Here is a 10757-nt window from a genome sequence, read left to right on the forward strand (position 1 = left end):
TCTGCTCTGATCTTTACTATTAATGTTCTTCTTCTCGCTCTGGGGTTTTGGTTTGTTTGCTTTCAAATTCTTTAAGTTGTGAGGTTAGACAGTCAATTAGAACTTTTTCTTGTTTCTTAAGGTAGACCTATAATGCTATGAAATTCCCTCTTAGAACTGCTTTTGCTGCATCCCACAGATTTTTTGTTGTTGTGCGTTCATTTTCATTGGGTTCCAGGAAGTTTTTGATTTCTTCCTTGATCTCCTCGGTAACCCATTTGTTGTTTAATAACATGCTATTTAGCCTCCATTGTTCAAATGCTTTTGCATGTTTTGTTACAATTTATTTCTAGTTTCATGCCATTGTGATCTGAAAAGATACTTGATATGATTTTAATCTTCTTGAACTTTTAGGGATTTAGTTTGTGTCCTATCATGTGGTCAGTTTTTGAGAATATCTTATGTGCACTTGAGAAGAATGTGAATTCTGTAGTTTTGGGGGGTAATTCTCTGTAGATATCTATTAAATTCATTTGGTCTAGTGCTTTCTTTAGAGTCTGTGTTTTCTTGCCAATTATTGTCCAGAGGATCTATCCAGTGGTGTCAACAGGGCGTGAAGTCCCCTGCTATGATTGTATTGCTGTCGATTTCTCCTATGAATTCGTCCAAAAGATTTTTAGTATATTTTGATGTTCCTATATTGGGTGCATATATGTTTATCAAGGTTATATCTTCCTGTTGGGTAGATTTTTTCAATATTATGTAGTGACCTTCTTTGTCTCTAGTTATGGTCTTCATTTTTAAATCTATTTTATCAGATATGAGTATTGCTACCCCAGCTTTTTTTTTCCTTTTCGTTTCCTGGGAAGATTTTTTTCCATCCTTTCACTTTCAACCTATGTGAGTCTTTTGTTGTAAGATGGTTCTCTTGTAAACAACATATAGATGAGTCATGCTTTCTTATCCATTCAGTTACTCTGGGTCTTTTTATCAAAGCATTTAGTCCATTTACATTTAAGGTGATTATTGATATGTACTTATTTATTGCCATTTTTGTTTAGTGTGGTTCTATTTTTCTTCCCATTTCTACTGCTAATTGCAGCAGTCCTTTGAACATTTCTTGTAGTGCTGGTTTGGTGCTAATGTATTCCCTTAGCCTTTGTTTTTTTTGTCTGGGAAGCTATTTGTTTGACCTTCTATTTTGAATGACAGCCTTGCTAGGTAGATTACTCTTGGATACAGATCCTTGTTTTTCATGACCTTGATTACTTCGCGCCATTCCCTTCTGGCCTGTAGTGTTTTTTGTGAGAAGTCAGCTTAGAGCCTTATAGGGTTTCCTTTTAGGTAACCTGTTGCTTATCTCTTGCTGTATTTAGGATTCTCTCTTTGTCTTGAATTTTTGGCATTTTAATTACTTTGTGTCTTGGTGTAGGCCTGTTGGGGTTCTTCTTACTTGGGGCTCTCTGTACTTCTTGAACTTGAGTGACTTCTTTCTTCACCAAATTAAGGATGTTTTCTGTCACTATTTCTTTGAATACATTCTTTAACCCTTGCTCATTTTTTTCTTCTTTGCAGAATCCTATGATGTGAATGTTATTATCTTTCCAGTTGTCCCACAGTTCTCTTAAGGTGTCTTCCTATTTTTTTATTCGTTTTTTTCCTTTTGGTTTTTTGATTGGTTGATTTTTTCTACCCTGTCTTCTGATTTGCTGATCCGGGCCTCAGCTTCCTCTACTCTGCTCTATAGAACTTCCAATGTGTTCTCTGTTTGTGATATGTCACTCTTGATTTCTTCCTGGTGGTTTTTGATTTCTAATTGGTTTATTTTCAGCATCTCTATGTCCTTACTCATGCTGTTGAGCTTCCTCAAGATCATGGCTCTGAATCCTAGCTCTGTTAACATGCATAACTGCTCCACATTGATCTCATCTTCAGTGGAGGTTTCTTGTTCTTTCATTTGGATTTTGTTTCTGTGTTTCACCATTTTGGTTATCACAGTGGGCTTTGGAGCTTGCCAAGTTTTCCCTGTGGGTATTGGCATTCTGCTGTTTGTGGCTCCCTCTCCTGGGTTTAGATGAGTGAGGGAGGATCCACATTAAACACAACTGACAAGTCTTACATTCCTGGTTAGAGTTGCTTGCCCAGGAATGGTACTGTTATCCTCTAGCTTTTGCCAGGAGGCTATCAGTCCAGGTTACTTGAAGAGTTTTAGGTTGTCCGTTGATTGAAAAACTCCCTCAGGTGCTCAGAATAAGGGGATTTCCGCATGGTGGGACAGATACTGGTTGTTAATGAGCCTCAATTTGCATTTCAATGGCCCACAGGGTGGGGTTGATTCTCCCAGGGAAAGGCTGCTGCCTTTCCCCAGAGCCCTGGGTAGGAGCCATATGGCCACCGTCCTGTGTGGCTGCAACTCAGCTAAAGATCTGAGCACCCTCCAAATCCCGAGTGTCCCTACAGAGTACAGTCCAGTCTTCCCTCAATGTGCCAGAGCCCAAGGTGAGTGGCTGTGACTATTTTAGCCTCTGTTCCAACTCTGCACTGTGGAGCTGCTTGGGAGGGTAACTCAAGGGTGCTGCTTATAGCTAAGGCCACTGCCCAGCTGCCGTCCATGAACTCCCAGCCCCTGTCTTGCGCCTTCGCAAGCCTACCAGGATCTAGTCAGTGTCCCTGGCTATATGATCCTCGCAAGCTGCCAAATAAAGACCTTTTGAGACAAAAAACAGGTTGCGAAATATATTAGCATGAAACCAGCAGTGCTAGAAATGTTAAAAGGACTGCTGCAATTAGTAGAAAAAATAGGAACAAAAATAGAACCACAATAAAGAAAAATGGCAATAAATAAGCACATATCAATAATCACCTTAAATATAAATGGATTGAATCCTCCGATAAAAAGACACAGAGTAGCTAATTGGATAAGAAAGCTTGACTCATATATATGTTGTTTACAAGAGAACAACTTCACAACAAAAGACTCACATAGGTTGAAAGTGAAAGGATGGAAAAAAATCATCCAAACAAACACAAAGAAAAAAAAAGCTGTGGTAGCAATACTCATATCTGATAAAATAGATTTCAAAATGAAGGCCATAAGTACAGACAAAGAAGGCCACTACATAATATTGAATGGATCTATCCACCAGGAAGATATAATCTTGGTAAACATACATGCACCCAATACAGAAGCACCAAAATATATTAAAAATATGGAGTAGTTCAAAAGAGAAATAGACAGCAATACAATCATAACATGAGACTTTAAAACCCCACTGACATCCTTGAATAGATCTTCTAGACTGAAAATTAGCAAGGAAACAGAGATTCTAAATGAAGCACTAGACCAAATGGATTTATTACATATCAACAAAGAATTATAAAGCAAAACTACAGAATTCACATTTTTCTCAAGTGATCATGGGACATTCTCAAAGATAGACCACATGTTAGGACACAAACTAAGTCTCTACAAGTTCAAGAAGAGTGAAATCATATCAAGCATATTCTCAGATCACAATGGCATGAAACTAGAAATCATTTGCAAAAAGAACTTGCAAAGACATGTGAACACATGGAAGCTAAATAGCATGTTATTAAACAATGAATGGGTTACCGAGAATTTCAAGAATGAAATTAAAAATTTCCTGGAAACCAATGTAAAGGAACACACAACAACACAAAATCTATGGGATGCAGCAAAAGCAGTCCTGCGAGGGAAGTTCATAGCACTACAGTCCTACCTCAAGTAACAAGAAAAATTGCTAATAAATTCTCTAACCTCACAACTTAAATAACTAGAAATCAAATAATATGAAAACTCCAGAGCCAGTAGAGGGAAAAAAACAATAATGATCAGAGCCAAAATAAATGACATGGAGACAAAAAAAAAAAAAAAAAATTCAAAGGATCAATGAAACAAAGAGCTGGTTTTTCAGAAAGATAAACAAGATTTATAGACACTTAGCCATACTCACCAAGAAACAAGGAGACAGAACCCAAATACCCAAAATCAGAAATGAAAGAGAAGTAACAAGTGACACCATTGAAATACAATGGATCATTAACAAATACTATGAACAACTATATGGCAACAAATTTGACAATCTAAACAAAACGGACGAATTTCTGGAAACATATAGTCTCCCAAAACTGGACCAGGATGAGATTGAAAACTTGAACAGACCAATAACAACTAAGAAAATTGAAGTGGTAATCAAGACTCTTCCAGCAAACTAAAGCCCAGGCCCGGATGGCTTCACAGGGAAATTTACCAAACATTCAAAGAATATCTAACACCCACTCTCCTCAAAGTATATCAAAAATTGCAGAGGAATGAATACTTCTAACTCATTTTTTGAGGCCAGCATAATTCTAATTCCTAAACTAGAAAAAGACACTACGAAGAAAAAAGCTACAGGCCAATATCCCTGATGAACATAGATGCCAGATTTCTGAAAAAATACTAGCAAATCGGATCCAGCAATACATCAAAAAAAATTATTCACCATGACCAAGTAAGATTCATCTCAGGGATGAAAGGCTGCTACAATATTCACAAATCAATAAATGTGATACACCACATAAACAAAATGAGGAATATAAACCAAATGATTATATCAATAGAGGCTGAAAAAGCCTTTGACCAAATCCATCATCCATTTCTAATAAAAATGCTCAGCAATGTGGGAATAGAAGGATCTTATCTCAACATAATAAAGGCCATACATGATAGACCTACAGCTAATATCATACTCAAAGGGCAAAATTAAAGCATTTCCATTAAGAAGAAAAACAAGACAGGAATGCCCACTTTTACCACTCTTATTTGACATAGTACTGGAAGTCTTAGCCACGGCAATCAGACAGAAAGAAAAAATATAAGGGATCCAAATTGGAAAGGAGGTAGTGAAACTGTCATTATTCGCAGATGACATGATATTATACATAGAAAACCCTAAGGACTCCTTCAAAAATGTACCAGACTTAATAAATGAATTTGGCAAAGTAGTAGGATACAAAATTAGTCAAGAAATCCATGCCTTTCGTAAACACCAATGATGAAGTCACAGAAAAAGAAAGTAAAAAAAAAAAAATCCCATTTATAATTGCAGCAACAAAATTAAGATACCTAATAATAAGCTTAACCGAAGAAGTAAAGGAACTATTTGCAGAAAACTACAGAACATTGAAAAATAAAATAGAAAAAGATTTTAAAAGTGAAGCACATAACTTGTTCATGAATTGGAAGAATTAACATTATTTTAATGTCCATATTACCCGAAGCTATCTATAGATACAATGCAATCCCCATCAAAATACCAACGGCATATTTCACAGAACTAGAACAAATACTTCAAAAGTTTATATGGAACCAAAAAAGACCCCGAGTAGCCATAGAAATCTTGAAAAAGAAGGACAACATAGGTAGGATCACAATACCCAGTATCAGGTTATACTAAAAAGCTACTATAATCAAAACAGCTTAGTACTGAAAGAAGAACAGGTATATAAACCAGTGGAACAGAACAGAGAACCCAGATATGGACCCAAGACATCATGCTCAATTAATATTTGACAAATGCAGCAAGAGCATACAATCAAATAAACACAGCCTCTTTAATAAATGGTGTTGGGAAAATTGGACAGATACATGCAAAAAAAAAAAAAAAAATGAAACTGGACCATCACTTACACCATACACAAGAATAATCTCAAAATAAATAAAAGACTTAAATATTACTCATGAATCTATAAAAATCCTAAATGAAAATGTAGGCAACTGAATTTCAGACATCATATGCAGCAGAATTTTCACTGATACATCATCTAAGGCAAGAGAAACAAAGAAAATGAACACATGGCAGGACATCAAACAAAAAAGCTTCTGCACAGCAAAAGAAATAGCTATCAAAATAAAAAGGCAATCTACTGCAGGAGAAAGCATAATTTCTAATGATACATTAGGTAAGAAGTTAATTTCCAAAATATATAGAGTACTCATACAACTCAACAAAAGGTAGACAAAGAACCCAATTAAAAAATGGGCAGAGGAGCTAAATAGACACCTCTCCAAACAGGATATAGAAATGACCAAGAGACATATGAGGAAATGCTCAACGTCACTTATCATCAGAGAGATGCAAATTAAAACAACAGTGAGGTATCACCACATGCCTGTCAGAATGGCCACCATCAACAAATCATCAAACAACGTGTTGTTTGGAGAAAATGGTGTGGAGAAAATGGCACTCTAGTACACTGCTGTTGGGAATGCAGACTGGTGCAGCCACTATGAAAAACACTAGGGTGTTACCTCAAAAAAATTAAAAATTGTATTGCCATTTGATCTAGTGATTTCACTTGTAGGTATATACACTAAAAATCCTGAAACACCAACCAGAAGGAATATATGTACCCCATGTTCAGAGCAGCACTATTTACAATAGCTAAGATCTGGAAACAGCCCAGTGTCCATCAGTAGACAAATGAATAAAAAAGTTGTGGTACACATACATAGTGGAGTACTACACAGCTGTAAGAAAGAAAGATATCTTGTTCTTTGAGACGACATGGAGCAACTTGGACAGTATTATCCTAAGGGAAACAAGCCAAGCAGAAAAAGCAAATACCACATGATCTCCCTTGTATGTGGAATATAATGAACATAACAGCCTGAGGAATAGCATAAACACAGAGAAGTGAAAGTAGGATACAGACTGACAACCCACAGAAGAGGGGGTGGGGGGGAGGAAAGAGATAAACCACAAAACTTAGATGCATGTACCTGTAACAGATGGACATGGACAACAACCTCAGGGATGGGGTGGGAATGATGGGGAGAAGTTTGTTAATGGGGAAAAAAAGGAGAAACATCTGTAACAAAAATAAATTAATTAAAAATACATATAGAAATACAAAAAAAAAAAAAACACACACAAAAAAAACAATGGAGGCTATTAAAGAGAAAAGCAGCCTATTTAAAATGCTAAAAGTTATTTTTCTGATGGCTGCGGTCAGGACTGGAGCGAAGGTGAGAATGTGAGAGTGTAAGCAAGTGTGAGAAAAAGTGTGAGTGGATGTGGTTGTGGATGCACAAACTCGAGCATTGCAGAAATGTGCGGCAGAAGGTTCCTGTGCTGTAGAGAGAAAGCAGCCAGCTACCATGGTAAGAGGATCCTCAGGATGCTTTTCTCTTCGCAGCTTGGAGGCCCTGCCATTTTGGAAAATCCCTGGTCTTTTCTGGGAGGAGGCAGTGGGAGTGGCTAGGGCTCAGAACCTGAGCCCTCCAGTGCACCTTGCACCATCAGACCAGTGGACCCCCTTTTGTCAACACAAACCAGTGCACAGTAGCGGTGCTCTCATGGTGCCTGCTGCAGAAGCCACAAGTGACTGGGAACTGAGCACCATCGCCCACAGCAGCAGCCTGATCAGAGCCAAGACACACCCCCAGCAACAGAGGCTCAAGAGCAGACATCCACCCCCAGGCAGGATCAGCACAGATCAGCAGCTGAGATTGACCCACCCTCAACATCATCAGCACAGGATGATCAGGAGCTGAGCCCCATCAGGCAGCAGTGCTCCCCAGCCACTCTTGACGGAAGATACAGCTCCAGTAGGGCCCCCACAATAGAGCTACCAGCAGCACCAGTGGGGCCCACGTCTCCAGTGGGAACTCTGTGGAATAGCTGCCTATGGCACCAGTGGGGCCCGTGGCGCCAGCGCCAGTGCCTACCAGGACAGACCAATACCAGCCACCAGTAGTCAAACTTCCAGGACCCAGAGCAGACAAGAGGTGCCACACACCAGAATAGTCTGGGAGGCACAGCAGCCTTATTTGATACACACCAACCTGCCTACACATCCCAATATTCCTCACTGAGTCTAGAACTACCAGATGGCTAAAATGGTGAGTCAAAGAAACAACTCCCAAATGAAAGAAAAGGAAAAATCACCAGAAAAGGAACTACATAAAATGGAAGAAAGCAATCTGCCCAATAAAGAATTCATAGTAATGATTTTAAGGGTGCTCAAACAATTAATTGAGAACTACAAGCATCTTAATGAGAATTATAGAGAGCTCAGTAGGAACTACATCAGCTTAAAAAAAGAGGTAGAAGCTATGAATAAAAATCAGGAGGAAATAAAGAACGACAGAGTTGATATGAGAAATACCTTAGAAGGATTCAATAGTAGATTAGAAGAAGCTGAAGACCAAATCAGTGAGTTAGAAGACAAGCTGAAAAAAAAAACACCCAAAGAGAGCAGCAGATGGGGGGAAAACTTAAGAAACAGGAGGAGAATTTAAGAGATCTTTGGTACCACACAGAACATGACAAGATTCACATTATAGGGTACCAGAAGGAAGAAGAATCAGAGAAAGAAATAGAGAACCTGTTTGAAAAAATAATGACAGAAAACTTCCCTAACTTGGTGAAGGAAAAAGTCACACAAGTCCAGGAAACACAGAGAGTCCCAAGCAAGATGAACCCAAAAAGACTCAAAGCTAGACACGTCAGAATTAAAATGGCAAACATTAAAGACCAAAACAAAACAAAACAAAAAGACTTTTAAAAGAAGCACAAGAGAGACAGAAAGTTACCTACATTAGCCTGTCAGCTGATTTCTCAATAGAAACACTGCAGGCCCCAAGGGAGTATCATGAAGTATAGAAAGTAACGCGAGGCAAGAATCTGAATTCAAGACTACTCTATCCAGCAAGGTTATCATTAAAATTGTAGGTGCAATAAAGAGGTTCACAGACAAAAAAAGCTAAAGGAATTTACGACCACCAAACCAGCACTGCAAAAAATGCTAAAGGGAGTGTTTTAAGGAGAATAAGAAATAAAGAGAGAGAGAACACAGGCATAATATAAAAATGGGAATAAGTATCTATCAATAATAACTTTAAATGTAAATGGCTTAAATGCTCCAATCAATAGAAATAGGGTAGCTGATTGGATGAGAAAACACTACCCATATATATGCTGTCTACAAGAGACCCACCTGCCAACAAAAGATTCACACAGGATGAAAGTGAAGGAATGGAAAAACATTTTCCAGGCAAATGTAATTGGGGAAAAAAAGCTGGTGTTGCAATACTCATATCTGATAAAATAGACTTCAAAAAGAGCGACAGAATAAGACACAAGGAAAGTCACTACATAAAATTAAAGGGAACAATCTAACAAGAGGATATAACCCTCGTTAACATATAGGTACCTAACACAGGAGCACAAAAATATATTTAAAAACTTCCGGAGAACTTCAAAGGAGAGATCAATAGCAAAACAATCATACTGGGTGACTTTAACACCCCACTAACATCACTGGGTAGATCTTCCAGACAAAGAATTAAGAAGGACACACAGTTCTTAAATGACCAACCAGAGCAGCTGGACTTTATTGATATTTACAGAACATTTTAGCCCAAAGCTGCAGAATATACATTCTTCTCAAGTGCACATGGGTCATTCTCAAAGATAGACCACATGTTAGGACAAAAAGTAAGTCTACAAATTCAAGAAGATTGAAATCATATCAAGCATTTTCTCAGATCACAATGGCATGAAACTAGAAAACAATTACAACAAAAACATGCAAAAACATTTAAACACATGGAGGCTAAATACCATGTTATTAAACAATTAACCAAGAAGATGAAGGAAGAAATAAAAAACTTCCTGGAAACCAATAAAAATGAATGCACGACCACACAAAATCTATGGGACACACCGAAAGCAGTTCTTAGAGGGAAGTTCATAGTACTACAGGCCTACCTCAAGAAACAAGAAAAATTTTAAATTGATTTTCTAATCCTAAAACTCAAAGAAATGGAGAGTAAACAAAAAGAAGATCTGAGAGAAAGAATTGTTATTGGCAAGGGTTAGATATTAACGTGTGAGAGTATAGATTACATCTCCTGTAGAGGCTGGTTTTGTGAAATGTATAGCCCACCCACCCCTCACTTTGCACTCTCAGTAAAGACATGCCAATACCTAGAGTGTTGTGGCTGGCCACATTGAGAATGAGGGATTAGCAAGGCAGTAATGGCCAGAGGATGATGAAATGATTTTAGAAGTTCATGAGACCCAGACTCCATACTGGCGGTTAATCTAGACTGACCAATTTAAATTTGGAGAAATGTCCCCATTACCCATCAGTAGTTATTGTACCTGTGTGTATTTGTATGTTCAGAGAGGGAAGGAGGTATGCACTGATCCCACTGTCAAAAAAAAAAAAAGAGAGAGAGAGAGAGATGGCTGCAATGAAGAAGATTAATCAGGGAACTTTCTTATTTTCAGGGTTGGGAAAGAACAGGGAAGTCCTCAGGACAGAGAACATACGCTATGAACATGGATCAACCCCGAGTGGAATCTCCCCATAAGACTAAATTTTGGGGGGATAACAGCACATGGGTGGTCTTCCTTGGTCTCTCAGAGCATAGATATTTATCCACCATTTCCTAGTACTTTTGTTCCATGTTATGCTTCCCTCTAGTTACCTTTCCCCTGTCATTAAAATCTGCTGTGCCCATGAAGTCTAAGCTTGCTGTTTGTTGGAGGAGATTTAGGAGCAGGGAGGGCATCAAGCAAAGCATTCCCTCCCTTGCACTAGTCTTCCAACTGCTCTTACTCTAAGGGAATCCCCTCCTGGACATTCAGACAGGGACCAACCTCCGAGCAGATCTGGGATCCCTTGAGAGAGGTGTGAGACACAGGGGAGTGGCAGACAGGTGGATACTGGCAGTGGATCTGAGGCAAAATTCCTTTCTGAAAGCA

This window comes from Molossus molossus, unplaced genomic scaffold (genome assembly GCF_014108415.1).
Source record: "Molossus molossus isolate mMolMol1 unplaced genomic scaffold, mMolMol1.p scaffold_m16_p_2, whole genome shotgun sequence".
Classification (NCBI taxonomy): Eukaryota; Metazoa; Chordata; class Mammalia; order Chiroptera; family Molossidae; genus Molossus; species Molossus molossus.